Source organism: Solea senegalensis, linkage group LG14 (assembly GCF_019176455.1).
Source record: "Solea senegalensis isolate Sse05_10M linkage group LG14, IFAPA_SoseM_1, whole genome shotgun sequence".
NCBI classification, from domain to species: domain Eukaryota; kingdom Metazoa; phylum Chordata; class Actinopteri; order Pleuronectiformes; family Soleidae; genus Solea; species Solea senegalensis.
The window spans coordinates 10,903,451-10,919,207 of record NC_058034.1 but is presented as its reverse complement, the minus strand read 5'-3'; positions in this window follow the sequence as shown (position 1 = coordinate 10,919,207).

The following is a 15,757-nucleotide window of genomic DNA, read 5'->3' as shown; positions in this document are numbered from 1 at the left end:
CGGGGATGTGAAATAAACGCTCATGATGAAAGAAAGTGGCCCCTCTCAGCTCAGGCAGCGATGTCAGTGCTCCACCACTTTGCTATGACCTCAGTTATTGTCCAAGTGGCAGACAGTGTGACAGAGTCAAGTAGTGGGGAATTTATCACAGAGACCCCTCATACAAGTGGCACCGGGGGCCCCTCCCTGCACGCCAGTGGCAGATGAACCTTGGACAACTAACTCTTTGTCCTCTGCCATATTCTCCACTCCTCTCCACTCCTCTTCTCACCACTCTAGGCTCACTTTGGTTACGCTGTTAGCAGCAGGACTGTCGCTGTACACCCATTGCATTTTCCATTCAGATGAGGCAGATTGGGGCGTTTGTGCTAAACGTCTTTGATCAGCTTGTCTTTTAACACAGTTTCACGTTGTAAAACTCTGACACCCCCTGCCCTTTTGACCCTTGACTCCTTGCTTTTACTGGCTGCCATTCATCAAGATGTGATCACGTGAAAGGCTGGGAAGTCAATATTTCTTTGTTTTATGCATTTTCACAGTGGTCCACTGAAATGTGGCCTCATATACTTTTACTTATTTGGAGGTCAACAGCATGCTTTTGTCACAATTCCATTATACCATAATACTTGGGTGCCAATTTCATTTGTATGGCAATTCCGATGTATTGCAAGTATTTGATTTGATGATATTGAAAACAGTGATTTTATTTTCCCCTTAAACCAAATTTTTGTGATACATTTCTTGTTGCAATAGCCCATGAGTCATTTTTTCCCCCAAATCAATACACACACATGTTAATGCAAACATGTTTGGAATGATTTTTAGGTTAACTGCTACATTTAGATGGGCCATGATGAATACGGCCTAAATAAATTAAGATGATTCAAAAGAAACTGAAAAATGAACAACTCTGGATTAGAGAAAGTACTGATAAACAGAACAATACTTTCTGAGATAATATGGCAACTGATATTTTTAGCTGTTTCAGTTCGTGTCACGATTCTGGGGAGAAACCGATTTTTAAAAGCATCAAGATATATCATGATAAGGTTTTCTCCCCCCCCCACCCCAGTCGCATAAAATAACTCAGCAAAACCATATGGATCTACTCTAATCTTTTTTATCCTTGCTGCTCTGCTTCCTCCCCTTTGTGGCTCTGGCTCTGAGACAGGTGTGGAATTTCAGTTAGCAGTTTCATCTGCTCTAATGTGGCCACCTGTGGACTCAGGTACCTGCCTCAGCCACACCTTGCAGAAGGCTTCTCTTTGAAGGAGCGTTTCAAATTCTTGGCCGGTAAAATGTGGGCTTATGAGCGGCTGGCTGCAGGAGTTTGCTGGACGGGGTCCAACACTTACAGCATGGCTCGCATATAGCTGGGGACGAAAGAAGACTTAAAAGTTAATGTTCTGTAAGGAGACCACAGAAATGCTCACTTAAAAAACACACATCTGGGGAGGTGTTAAGAAATAAGAAGGGAGGCATTATAACAGAGGGGAGGTGAGTTAAATAAAAAAGTTTCATGTTAAACAAAGCATATACACAGTATCAATGCCTTCCACAACTGTTAATGACTTTGCATATTTCTCTTGAATGTGTCTATTATACACAGTGTGTACACCCCATATGGACAGACTGACAAAAAGCACACACGCAGGGAGGGAGTTAAGAGACCTTATTAATGTCTGTGGCCCTGCAGCTCTAAGAATCCTGTGTCTACATGTCCTTGTGGCTCCACGGCTGCTTGTCTGTCTGATGCTGTGCAGAAGACCTGCCACAAAACCCCAACATTAACTCTCTGTGTCTCCCTGTCTCTCTCTCTCTGCCCCGGCATCAGTATACTGGTTTAATGATAGAGGCCCTCCTATTACAACTACTAGGCCTACCACTGCTACTACACACCACATGAGAAGGACATAATCTCATACATCCACTGAGCTTTTAGGATATGGAGAAGTGGTGGGGCTGGGAATACAATGTGTGCATTTGTTTATTGTGCACACAGGGACCCCTAGTGGTGTGAAAAGGTAATTAAGATGATGGATGCACAGTGGTGGACCAAGGTAAGAAGGACAGAGGGAGAGGGCCGACCTGAAGGAAGATCGTGCTTCAAAGAAAATATGAGTTTGATGGATATGAAGGAGTGTCTCATAGCCTCAGGCTGCCATACATCACAGAGCGACTGACTGCAAAGGCCACACTGAATACTCTCTGTCTGTTGTTCCTGCACTCTCTCTCTCTCCTCTATCTCCGGCCGTCTCTGGCACAGGCTCCAATATCCTCTGTCCTGCTTTGAAGATATTGAGGAATAATATTGACTGAGTCTCTGGTGAAATGTTATTGTGGTTTCCTTTTCCGGATGTCCTGGGAAAAGAGGGGTGAAAGCAGAGTGGTAGAGATGTGGGAGGACTGTGTTAGGAGGTGGAAACAGAGTGGTATATGTCAGAAGGGAGTCCAAATGAATCTGTTTAAGACCAGACACACCAGAGGACAAGAGATAAGAGATGAGTGTTTCAGCTCGTGTTTGTGAAACATGCACACGATGATTTAGATGACAACAGGTCCGCATTCACCAGAGGCGTTGACACATGCAGTGGCTGGAAATCTGTCTATCTTCATCGTCCAGAATGAGTAAAAGAAGGTGAGGGGAGATTAGAGGAAGACATAAAATGACAGGAATACTCAAAGTCAGTCATTATATTAAGGTGAAATGAGGGGAGATGAATATACATCTGCACTGTAAATTATTTCCAGGTTTTCATGGGTGTTAAGTAAATCTCACAATTACAATTACATCATCATTTCACAGGGTTTAACTTGGGTAATTCACAATGTAACACCTTGTGTTTTATTCACAAATTTATTATCGGTGTGTCTATTACAGAAAAGAAATTTAGAGGGATTTTTTTGATGTGCGATTTGATCTACAGTCAAACAAAGTATTTATAAATGTAAATACTGCTAAATGAGAGTAATCATGTATAGTTGCAGTAGATACCTGTACAGTAACCTACTGTTACGCTATACAGTATCTAGGACATGAAATTACTGTCACATACATACAGTTACTTGCTGTGACATTAATGCAAATAATAGCCAGTAATTATGTACAGTCAAATATTTTATAGTGTAGGGTTATAAGCGATGAAATCATATCAGAGACAATCTATCGAAATATTTAGATTGTTAAAGTTCAGATTTAATCAAGTTGAATTCATATCACTCAATTCGATTTAAAGTGTGTGGGGCCACATCACCTCATGTTATACAAAGGCCTTTAAAGGTCCATCATCAATATTATAGAGAGAATCTCAAAAGTTTCTACCTAACACAGTCTGACTGATCGTTATAATGACAATAATAATAGGAGCAAAACAGCAAGATTTAAGTCTACCCTTAAATGCAAAGATGGTGTCTGCCTCCTGAACTGAATTGGGAGCTGTTTCCACAGAAAAGGAGATTGGAAGCTGAATCTGCTCATCAAGACTCTAGGAACATGTATGCCTGCATATTATAAGAATAACGTGACTTATTGAGATGCAATGAAGCATAACCATTTACACATCAGGAGAATCTTCTTCCCGGTAGACCCGGTACCGGGGGCAAAAAAACTCCCCGTGACGCACATTAATCAAAGGCACATTTACCTTTGATCAATATTGACATGCTGCATACCCACAGAAAGCTCAGAAACTCGGCTAAAAGCTCATAGAAACCATTCCTATGTTCACCGAACACGGACTAAACACCAAGTAATCTAACCAACGTGAGCCGAAAACACCATAACAGCATAAACAGTAAAAAGCGAATCAACTTGTCATGTTGAAAAAAAAACAAAAACGTGTCTGTAGACTCCACAGATTCCAACGGTGCCATTTATATCGATCTACAACCAAAACTCACGGATCCAGCCGCAAAATAAGAGCAAAACAACAACTCACTTTCAAGAAATACAACTAAAAATGTTGTTGAGCAAAACATGCTGTTTTCACCAGAACAAACAGAGACTTCCCAGAATGCTTTGGGGCCTCTTCCTGGTCTGATTGGTCATTCCAGACAGCCGTTAGCTTGTTTTGATTGGAGAAGGGCGAATGTCCGTCAAACTACATCATACGCATTTGCGTCCTTCTGACGTGCGTAAGGAGGGAGCTACGTGCATTCGGAGACGGCAGCCTGATCCTATTGGCTGATAAAACGAGCTGTCAATCACCCAGATTGGCTAATCACAGCCGGAGCTATGGCCCCGAACAGGCTGAGGCTCAGAGTTGTCTCTGATGCTCCAGAGAAAAATGCCCCAAATAAATGGATGTTTTAATCATTTTTTATTTTTTTAATTCAAAACAAGTTTTTATTAGACCAATAGTGACATGTAAGTAAAATTAAGTGGGTTTAATAATTCTTTACCCATAGTATAGTGCCAAACTAGAGTCGCCTAGGTATCTCTTCACTAAAACCTCTGTAATTTCACTCTGGTTCACTTCAGCATGATCAGACTTTGCACAGCTAATGTCCACATGTTGTTACATGACTTCCATGAGTTTTTAAGCTCCTAATGCACATTTTTAAAATGCAATATTTCTTTGAGCGAGGGAAAAATCCTTCATTTATTGTGGGTCTCATCTGCATTTACTCTGGCAGAGTGAAACTTACACTTTTGGAGGAATCTCACAAGCGTTATCTTTATTTTGAGACCAACATAATTAGATAGAGCTTGTAATTGCAGCGATATACTCTATTTAGTTTGGGCATTTCATTTTCGAACCCGGGACCCCAAAAAGATCGTCAGGGAAGAAGAGGTTTTAAAATATAGTATATTATGGATTTCCAGAGACAGTGCAAAGAAGGCAATATTTTTTAACTTCCTGTCAGCACTCTTGCTGCAAGTGTTTTTGCACAATCTGTCTTCACAGACATATTGAGGCATCCTAATGAATTACAGTAGTCCAATCTAGATGCAATAAAGGCATAGGCTGGTTTTTCAGTATGCCCTAAAGACAGGATGTTTCTAATTCTCATAATATTGTGCAGGTGGAGGGAGGCTGTCCTGGAGCCTCGTGTGAGTCTTAGGATGTGTCCTGGACAATAATACCTCTAAGGTCCATTACAGTAGAACTGGGGGCCAAGGTAATTCCATCCAAAGTTATATGATCAGATAAGGTTTACTTAAGTTTTAAGTACAATAACAATTTTCTCTCAATTCCGATGTAAAGTAAGGCTTTGCAGTTGAAGACATATTTACAACAAATAAAACAGCAGCAGATGTTTTGAAAGCCTTTCCATTTTAATTACATTATATATCTCAGTCATGTCCTCAGTGTGCATTGCATACAGGACAAATCTGTTAACAGTTATGGCAGTGGCGCGTGTGTGGGACTGCCATATTAAATGTCAATCTCACCTTCTCCTCCGGGCACAAGTCCAGTACGCATGTAATTCAGTGGTTTTCCTACAAATAAAACAAAGGTTGGGATGCATTTTAAATAGATACACATACGTCAAATTAGAAGAAGCAGCCAACATCATTGGAAACACACTTTCCTTTACAGTGTCCGCCATCTGAAGAAGACTTTCCATTTGAAATTATATCAAAACATACACTACAGTTATGGGCATTGTTGAGATGGCTCCTGTCCTCAGATTTCAGTGAAGTAAAAGATTTGGTCATAATGTTTATTTTTTGCTCTTTTATCACAAACACACACATACTTTCCTCACAGAAAGCCATATTTTGTATTTGTTTTCAAAAGCTTTTAATGCTCTCACATCAAAGGCTTGGCTTGCACAGTCATCCCATGATGCACTGTGCTCTCGCTTACTGATCATTGGCATTGTGAGTAATTGTATTATCCATAGCAGGAACCCCCCGCTATCTTCTCTCTCATCCTGCCCCATTTACCCCTGAAAGCCGAAGTGGAAGAGGTGGAGGAGTGAAAAGGCTCGTCCTGCTGTGAAGCATATCTACCTTTTGGTGATTCTAATGGTAAAAGAAAATAAGATATGGAGAAATAATGATGTTTCCCTTTTGTCGTTTCCACAACCATAGTGAAATAGCTGCAAATCTCAATATTGGACAAAAGGTGAATTTAAATGTCCATTATATAAATACTATAGCCACAACACAAAACCAGTAACCAGTCTTAACGTGTGTTGTATATACAGCTGATATGGTACGGTGTGATACTGCTTATGTGCATTGTCAATATCCTGTTTGTAGTTTATCTAACCAGGGGGTCAACAGAGGCTTCCAGAGCCAAATAAGGTTGTTTTTTTTTTGCAGTGACTGTGGAACACTGCATAAACAGCATGTGTTATGATACCATTAAATCAAATCCTCTGGTCTGCACTGGTGTGCAGGAACCAAACATGAATTTCAGCCTGAAGGATCAGATGAGCTCCTCTTTAAGTCGACAAAAATCTGTAGTTGGACTTGACCTTCTTTTGAAGACGGTCATCTACTCAGATGATGTTCTTTGAAGATTATCTTATTGTCCGAGGGGCTTTTATGCCACATGTATAATAAATTCATAACATCAAAGCTGGCCTTGGTAAAAAGATATCATGCTTAAAGATTAACAGAGAGGGGGAAGCTTTGCTTTAACCACTGTCTGGCCACATTGTTTTCCTACACAGTTCTCCTTCTTTCTTCTGTAATGTAAGTTCGCAAAGCACAATCTTGCGTTTAAGTTAGGGCAGCCAATGTTGAGAGTTCAGCTCTGTGGCCGTGAAACATTACCCCAGTTCATTCCGCATTTATCCCAGGTTTATTTGACGTACGTCTAGCACATCTCTAAATGTGGCTGTTGGTTTATTGTACGTCAGCCACTGTGGTCCACGGTGAGCATAATTTTTTATTCATGTTCACACATCTGCGCGACCAGATGTCCAGACACACATTTTATCACAGCCTCAAATGACCACATTCTGTTTTAAACAAGTCTTAAGAAGTATATATTAAAAAAAGAAACTGTTGAATTGGGTCAGAGTGGACTCCAGGAAATTCACAGACAATCATACACAGGAGGGCAAATTCCTCAAATTCACTGCCTCAAGTTCTTCGATGTCTTAGATTGATAATAATGTACTATAAAGATGTCATTCCAGAACCAGTGTAAAGCTGTGAATAACGAGAAAGCCTTTTATTTTATATTCTAAATAATGTTTTGGTAACACAGTATGACATTTCATGCTTCCTCTCCATCATCTGCTCTTTTCTGAGTCAATGTTTCTTTTTCCTCAACCTCTCCTTTGGTCTTTGGCTCTGTTTATTTTCAAAATCAATGAGCAGTTCTGTAACACTTGGCTGTTCTGCTCAACAAGGCACAAGTTCATGTAACGGTGTGGGTATCCATTCATCTAAATGTGAGAAATGAGGGAAAGCGGGGGAGATAGTGAGCATGGAGGAGAGGAACTCCCACTAAATGAAATACAACTGGGGAAAGGTGGTGATGGAAAATGCTTATTGTGAAGAGGAGGAAATCAGTGACACACACTCACAGGTTTTTGGACACTGCATTGACTTCCATTCATTTGGACAGCCTAAACAAAGCATTATCCCCAACAGTAACCATGACCACTTAATGCCGAACTCTAACTTCGAGAAATACGGTTCTGCCTCATTAAGACCAGGTTTTGTTCCCATCAGGACTACTGGTCCTGGACTTACATACACACATACACACACCATACTTCTCTCTCTGGGCATCGTTCCTGCTGCAACTCTTCACTCTCACATCAAGCTGTTCTCGTGCATGACAGGAAACAGAGGGGCTGTCAACAGGCCCAGAACTTGTCAAGAAGCAGACTAAGCTACCAGGCTACACCACTACACACACACACACACACACACACACACACACACACACACTGATGTAGACAAAGAATCTCACATGCATGTGCAGTTGAGACACGTCAAACAGCATAGCTTCTATGACAAAATACACACAGACACGTGTGCGTGGTTGGTCAAGAGACACACATTAAACAGCGCGAGCCTTATGACTGAATACACAAACACACGTGCGCACATGTGGAGACAAATACACAAGCAGTCCTCCAGGAATGGTCTGACTGGTCATTTTCTGCCTCTTTAACTGATCCTGAACATGAGTCAAGGTTATACTGTAATCGACTGTAAGAGACTGAAAAAAGAAAATAAACCGCTTCTTCTTTCATTTTCGACATTTATTTATGGTCTGTTTATAGAGTGTGAGTGTGTGTGTGTATGCAAAAATATAAACCTGGTACTGACCATTTCATACTATTAAATTTGTTCTCGCATAATTATCTAATCCAGTGAATGAACCGCCCCACTAGTGAATCTGTTTTGGAAAACCAGGCAGAGGATCGAGCTCAGTTCCTTGCAGTTTGAGTACAAACCAAATCATCATGATGACAGTCTCCAGTCTCCACCTGGCCTCACAGAAGACTGAGTTCTACTGCTCAGGACCACGTGGAGGAAAAACTGGGACATTACATGACTCGCCAGTCAATACCACACAGAGAGCAATGCAAATGTTTATCCTTTATCAGCTCATCTTTAAACTGCGAGCATTAACCCTACTCTGTACATGGAGTGCATAAACAATACATAAACAACAGTCATAGTGACAAATGTTAGTGGAGGCCTGTTTGCATGCTTCTATGTACAGCTGAGGCTAAATGAGAACATGCACGTCACAGACAATCCAGCTCATAAATGTGAACCCCTCGGTGGTGCTAGAGGAAAAACTGACAGGATGATCATCGTATGGAAAAGATTGGTTGTCTAATATATAATAACTATGCAGTATTGTTGAAATATTTCTGTCTTGACCAAAGTTGTAAAACTGCCAACCAATATTGCCACAATAAATACACAAACCCACTCCATTTTCAGAGGCTATTTTAGGCAATGCAGTTATTACATTAGTATTGGACACAGTCCTTAATTTTGAAACCCTCCAATCAATGTATAAATCAAACACTGTGACATTTCCAGCCACGAGTTTGTCTTTTTATAACCATTATAAAAACAGAGATCTGCACACTTAAGGCTCCATCTTGTATCTTAACATATATATTAGTTCAGCAGTGACCACGATGACCATCCTCCCCTCCTCTTGTGAGGAGGCCTGGTGGCGGGAGCAGTCTGGTCTGACTGCAGAAGCCTAACGCATGCGTTACACTCCAGGGAGTTCAGAACTCTGCAGCTCACTCAATGAGACAGTCAGTTGATTTATGAGCCGGAGCTTCCCGGCACAGTCTGCTGGGTCGAGGCACGCCACCGTGATTAAAAGTCACACCCGAGCCAATGTACTGGCCACTCACTCAACACGCTACATACACCCAGAGATGAATATGTGCTGTTTTGATATGGAGAGGCTCTCAAATGAAGTTGACAGAGTAGCATTTACAAAGTAATTTGAGCCCACTGAATACAGAGTCTACTGTTCTTGTGAAGTGGTGTTTGGATTTTGTGCCTCTTAAGTCTCTACCTTCCCTCTTCCTATTTACCGTCAGTGAAACTTTGGTTTCCCTCATCCATATTCTATCCCATCTCTGCATCCACATGCAACTATACAGTATAGTAATTTCATTTAGTAATTGTATTTTACACTTCTAAATCAAATGAAGAAAAACATGCAAGCCAGTAATGTTTGCTTTTAATACATCTTTACAGGTATTAGTGATTAACTGCTTAACAATCAAAGTGGTGAGCTAGATAAAAACACACAAAGCACAGAATAAAGTAAAACAACAAAATACATAAAAAGGGACAGAGACGCAGTGCTTTGCATAAAATACTGTGCTTCCTAAATGCCTAACTGATTGGATTTAACCGCTTAAAAAAAGTCTGGGAGAGAGTTGCAAAGGAGCTAAGATGGAAAGAACAATTCCAACAGTCTTAAAGCATGTCCCAGAAATTCCTGTGTAGAAAAAAATGTATTAACCATGCAGGACTTTCTAAGATCTTAAGGCATATTCTTTATTTTATACTTTTATTTTTTATTTTTAGAAGTGTATCTTCTGTGAGTGTGGATGATTGTTTGTCTCTATGTGGCCGTGTGATGGACTGGCGACGTGTCCAGGGTGTACTTATTGCCCTATGTCAGCTGAGAGGAGGATAAAGCAGTAGAAGATGGCTGGATGGATGGATGGAAATCAGATTTGCGATCTGATTTGATTTCATGACATTAAGCTGCAAACATCCAGATATATCAGATACACACATTGCATATGATCACACAATACCCTGCATCTATCGAGTAAGAGTGTGGATAAAGTGGTTCGGGTCAGGTCATAACTGTGTCTGGCTCTATGGCTACACAAAATAATAATATTTCACAAAATGGTTAATGGGACATGGCATGCTGTCAGCTATGTGGTGTAGTTTGTATGCACAAAGAAGAAGGAGATAACAACACTTCTTGGGTGATGCAGGCTTCAGTGAACCACTCCTGCTGCAAATAGACAGTAGACAGAAATATTTTTGCATAACCAGTGAACAAAATGATCCTCTGTTGTTTGTTTAGCGTTCAGATCCATGTGACTCTGTCCAACAGATAATGTAAATGTAGTAAAATTACCTTTTGCCATCAGAGTATTTTTTTATTTTTTTATGAAATCACTGGCCTGGGCCTATTTTTCCCCCCAAACATGGAACAGCCAACAATCCACAGAGGTAGGATGTGGTAGGATGTGTAGTGTCTAGTGGTGCTGTCAGCCGGGAAAAGAAGTAACGTAAGTATAACATATGTAAGTGGAAGACCAAGAGATTTAAAGGGGAATTTAAATTCAATCCTAAATTAAACAGGTATATCCACTGTAGGGATGCAAGGATATAGGCGATGAAGTCTTGTTTCATAGGCATCTTAATAACCAGACACCAGCATTCAATTAGTGGTAGACTGGCGATGGAAGCCCGCTGCCTCCAGCAGTGGAGCCTGGATGATATTAGTGCATGAATGACTCTTTAGATCAGAGGGTGATAAGAAATGTCTAATTCTGAAGGTTCTGAGTTAGAAGAAGCTGAGCCTGACCATGGAATTTACCTCATGATAACTAGGTAAATAATTTACTATCACCATTATCATCAACTCCGCAGTTTAACCTCATATCAGAGCCCAACAACCACTCATAATGCGATGACTGCAATTAAATATATATTTCACAAGCTTCTACCGTTGCTTCTGCTTCTCTATCTCTCGCTGATCATTCAGATGTACACATCTTTACTTCTCTGCTCTTGTCTCCCCCACATCTTCCAACATCAAACGTTATACATTAAAGCCTCTGGAATGAGTTTCTCCCCTGAAATGTGTTTCTGATTTCATGCTATTATCATATCACTGGACATGTCCACATGCAACTTTTGTTTTGAAGACTGTGGATTCAGAGAGTAAATGAGCCACAGAGTCAGTAATTTGAGCTCTAATCCTGCCGTAAGCCCTGACAGAGACTCAACTGTTTAGTGGAAACATTTCCAAAGCCAGACTTCATTCAGGGGAAGGAAAGTGAAGAAGATGTTGATAAAAATGACTGAGTGAACCTGGAGTTCCTGTTTGTCTTGGCTCTATTGATTACTATTAGACTGTGGTGTCTGAGAAGCTGAACAGATCGATGGAAAGAGTACGATTCTGGTTTATGGGGGAAATAAAATTGGATATTTAATATCACAGGGTAGCAGCCATAGTATTTGGGAAGAACTGGTACAAAATGGAATGATTCTCTCATGAATACGTTAGACATATACATATATATATATATATATACAAAATATTTGGTGAACTCTCACTATTAAAGGCTCCTCTTTCTTTTCACATGAACAGAACATGAAGAAGTAATTTACACGGCAAAAGTAATGAGGTGGTTTTGTATTACTGCACATCAAATCATTTATTCTGTCGATATTTGGCTGTGGACAAACCCAAGGTGAATGTCTTTGAAATTGATATTTTTGATAATATACTGACAGTACAGGAATAAATTAATTCTGCTCACGACTGAACTGCTAATTGTGTTACTTTAACAATTGGTAAAACAATTAACCACAGTGAATAATAATAATATTTTGATTTAATTGTCAAAATGTTCCTTTCTAATTACATTCAAATGTAGCCTGTTTTCTTACTCGTTCAATCATAAACTCTAGTCAAGCTTAAAACAATAAATATAAAATCACAGCACTTTTCAGTAACCAATTATTTTTCTATTTTCTTATATTTTTTTATGTCTTTTCTGTTTATTATCAAATTCTATTGGACGTGTATCTTCCAAGCAGCAAAAAAAAAATCCTTTCAAGGATTTAGTTGGAACAGAATTTCACTGACTTTTTTTTTTATGGATTCATGATTAGAAAATGATTTGGAGCAAACCCCTAATGTATCCTTCAGAAAAGCAAACCGGAATCCTTTCAGTCCAATTTAAATGTTCTGTCAAACACACCAGAGAGAGTTGAGGTGCTGGAAAATGGACACCTGCTCATGACATTACTGTAAAACCCAGCTTAGGTTTCCAGGGTGAGGTTTGTGTGTGTGCGTGTTACAATAATGATGCAATACACACTATACATTTCCCAGCATTTTCCAGCAGACCTGCAGGAGGCTTTAGGGGCCGCTCTTTTGGGCTCCCCCTGTAGCAACTATAATTCATCAACCAGCCAGTCCTGGTCTGCTCTTTGCAGGATTTCTCAGCCCTTGACAACCTCCTGAAGTTTGTCTAAACCCAGGAGGTCATTCAGCTCTTAGGCAACAGGGTCATATTGTGGGTAACCATCATTCTTAAAAACAAATCACTTTATGATCAGTGTTGTTACAGAGGCTTTTGATGAGAGCCATATAGTCCAAGAGCCCCACTCTTTTATTATCTATGGTTCAAGTGTCCACCAAACAAACAATGCAACATGACAATGGAGATCCATTCCAAGCTCTTTCACTTCCCATCTATAACCCAATTTTAACCTTTGAGAAAATCTGGCCTGAAACTGCGGCTTTTCAAAATCAGCATCTATAGTGATTTCAAGGAATCCAGCCAAATCAGTATAGGTTTGTCCACTTTTCAAAACATGTTCTATCAATTACAAGAAAGGTTTCATTTTCTCAAAGACCTTCCATCGATAGCAAGAATGGTTTCTGTGGACATATCACAGACTGCAGCGCTCTGGCACACTATACTGTACACCCACACATGGACACAATGAAGAAGCATAATGAAACCATCTATCTTCTTGACACTAAAGGCTAGTATACAGAAGGAGCTCACTGTCCTATAAATCTTTCCCATAACCTCAGCCCATTTGGTCTGTGCTACCATTAAGATCCAGTTAAAGTGCACTTTGGTCTCTTTTCCCCTCTCTGCCATGTTTTTCTATGTTGAGGATGGAGGTCCAACTGTGAGACTTGGCAGGAGATGTAAGGGAGATGAGACAAAGACATGCAGTAGAGATGGAGTGTTTTGAAGTTGTGTTGAGAAACCCCATAGTGTACCGTCAGGAAATTTAACATTTAACATTTAACTGTTAAAACTGGAGACCTCAAGTTCCAAAAGACCAAAACATGGTCTCCAAATCTATGATGATGGCTAATACTTAAAGTATGGTTAGGTTAAGGTTAGGGCAACGCTTTGTTTAGGCTGTCTAAAAGAAGTGAATGCAGTGTCCTAAGAAGAATAGTTGTGCAAACCTGTGTGTGTGTGTGTGTCATATGCATATGCCTATGCATGCGGGTGTGTAAGATAGCAAGAAACACTGAGTGTTCGGCCAAGGACAACAACAAGTTTCTTTTGGACAGAAGAGCCAGTCATGAATCAGGTGTGATACCTGCACCCAGCATTAACAGCAACGCCAAAACAAACACACAGCCAAAAGTGGAGCTTAGTCCAGCTCAACTTCTCCCTGCATGTAAGTCATTTCTGAGGTGTTGAAATTGTCACTTTTACTTTACTGTAAAACAAACACACTCATTTGAACTCTCACACAGAAACACTTGTATTTCATTACATTTCAGACATACATTGGTCTTGGTCTATACAGGCTCACGCATGTATCTGTAGATAACTCACCATTAGCATATACATGATTGGTCAGTAATAATAGATAGAGTAATTCCTCCCAATTCATACTGGTGGTCTCACCTCTGCCAGCTGGAATGATGTTAATCTTCACAATGAGAACAAAACGTCTTTAATTACAACATGCAAACAAATATGGCGGCCAGAGAAGACAGGTTATTATAGGTCATGTAGTTTAGATCATAAATAGGAGCCACTAAGTCTGATACGTTGTTTACGTTTGACTTCTGGTTCTACCACTGACTTGGATGTTTTAAACAATTACTGAGAGCAGCAACATTTCCCATTTGGTGAAAAGATAAAACTGTTAAAGCAAAAGGCAAAGTGGCTGCAAAGCTGCAAATTAGCCAGGGACTCTCACTGCATTGTCCCTGATAAATAAGGATTAATTGAATTGAGCACCCACGCACAAAACAACAAAAAAACAACCTAATTTTGTTCAATGACAAAATGCATGTATTTATTTATTTATTTATTTATTTCTGTGACTCAAGTGTAATTATCACAGCTCAAGTCTCCAAAAAGTCAAATATTTGCTGTTGCAATTCAGATGCCATTTGCTTAATTTATAGGGCAGTGTTCTTTTCAGAGTAATGTATCCACGTTCACAGTTGCAGGGAACTGTTAAGTTCATCAGTGCGTACTGTACATGGACATGCTTCGCAGTGATGTTACAGTAATCAGATCCGTCCACGTTTTATTGCACCTACTGGAGCTGTGATTTCACATTGTCAGGACTGATTTGCAACTGGCGTTGTCTCCATTTCCGTGTGTGTGTATGTGTGTGTCTACAAGCGAATGTACTGATTAATGAGTCCGTCTGTACCTAAGAACAATCTGACAGTTATGGGCTCAAAGCTAATGTGAGCTGCTGGGTTTACAGGTTAGGGCCGGGCCAGCCAGGTGTGACCAGAGTGGAGATGCATGGTTCTGGACAGGCCGCCCTACCGTCCCCATCAGGGGTGGCCGAGCGGACACAGCCATTTTACAGGAGGGGTGGTAAGTATTCAGTTTCAGTGTCATGCAGGGGTAACGCTTGCAACTACACCCCTCAGCCCCTGCACACCCCACCCTGCCTCCCTCAGCACCAGTATCCATAATGTCCCAATATACTCCTCAATCCTCCTTCCTCCCCCACTGAGCTCAAGCTGCCATCTCATGACCCAGTGCTCTCCCAGACTGTTTGTTTCACTGCTGTAAATGTCACCTGAGTTACACTCTTTGCTCTCCACAGACTGGCCTTCATTTGCCACCCTTTAAAAACAAAAAAAGGCCCTCGCTCATATTTCAAGTTTTCTCGTTTTTACTACGTGCAAGAGAATGCTTTTCCTCTCCCATTCACTCAGTCATGCGATGACACACAAACGCCAAAATGTCTTTCCCTGCGTCATATTTTTGTTTTCTACTTTAGAGTTCATGACTTTGCTGAGCTGTGGTGGGGTCCACACTTGAAAGCACTGGACTGCTAGGGTGACTGTATACATGTGTGTCTGAGGTTTTTCACAAATCTAAAATTAAACTAACCACTAGTTTATGGGCCTTTGAAGCCATTTGTAGGAAAGACAGCATTAAACAAGTATTCCCACTCATAAGACACTTTTGGCAGCTAGTTCCACTCATAATAACATGCAGTTGTGACAGCGAATGGGGCAGAACAAAAAATAATACTAGAATGAACATATCCGTCCTTAAGCTGTGGTGATGTGGAATTTTA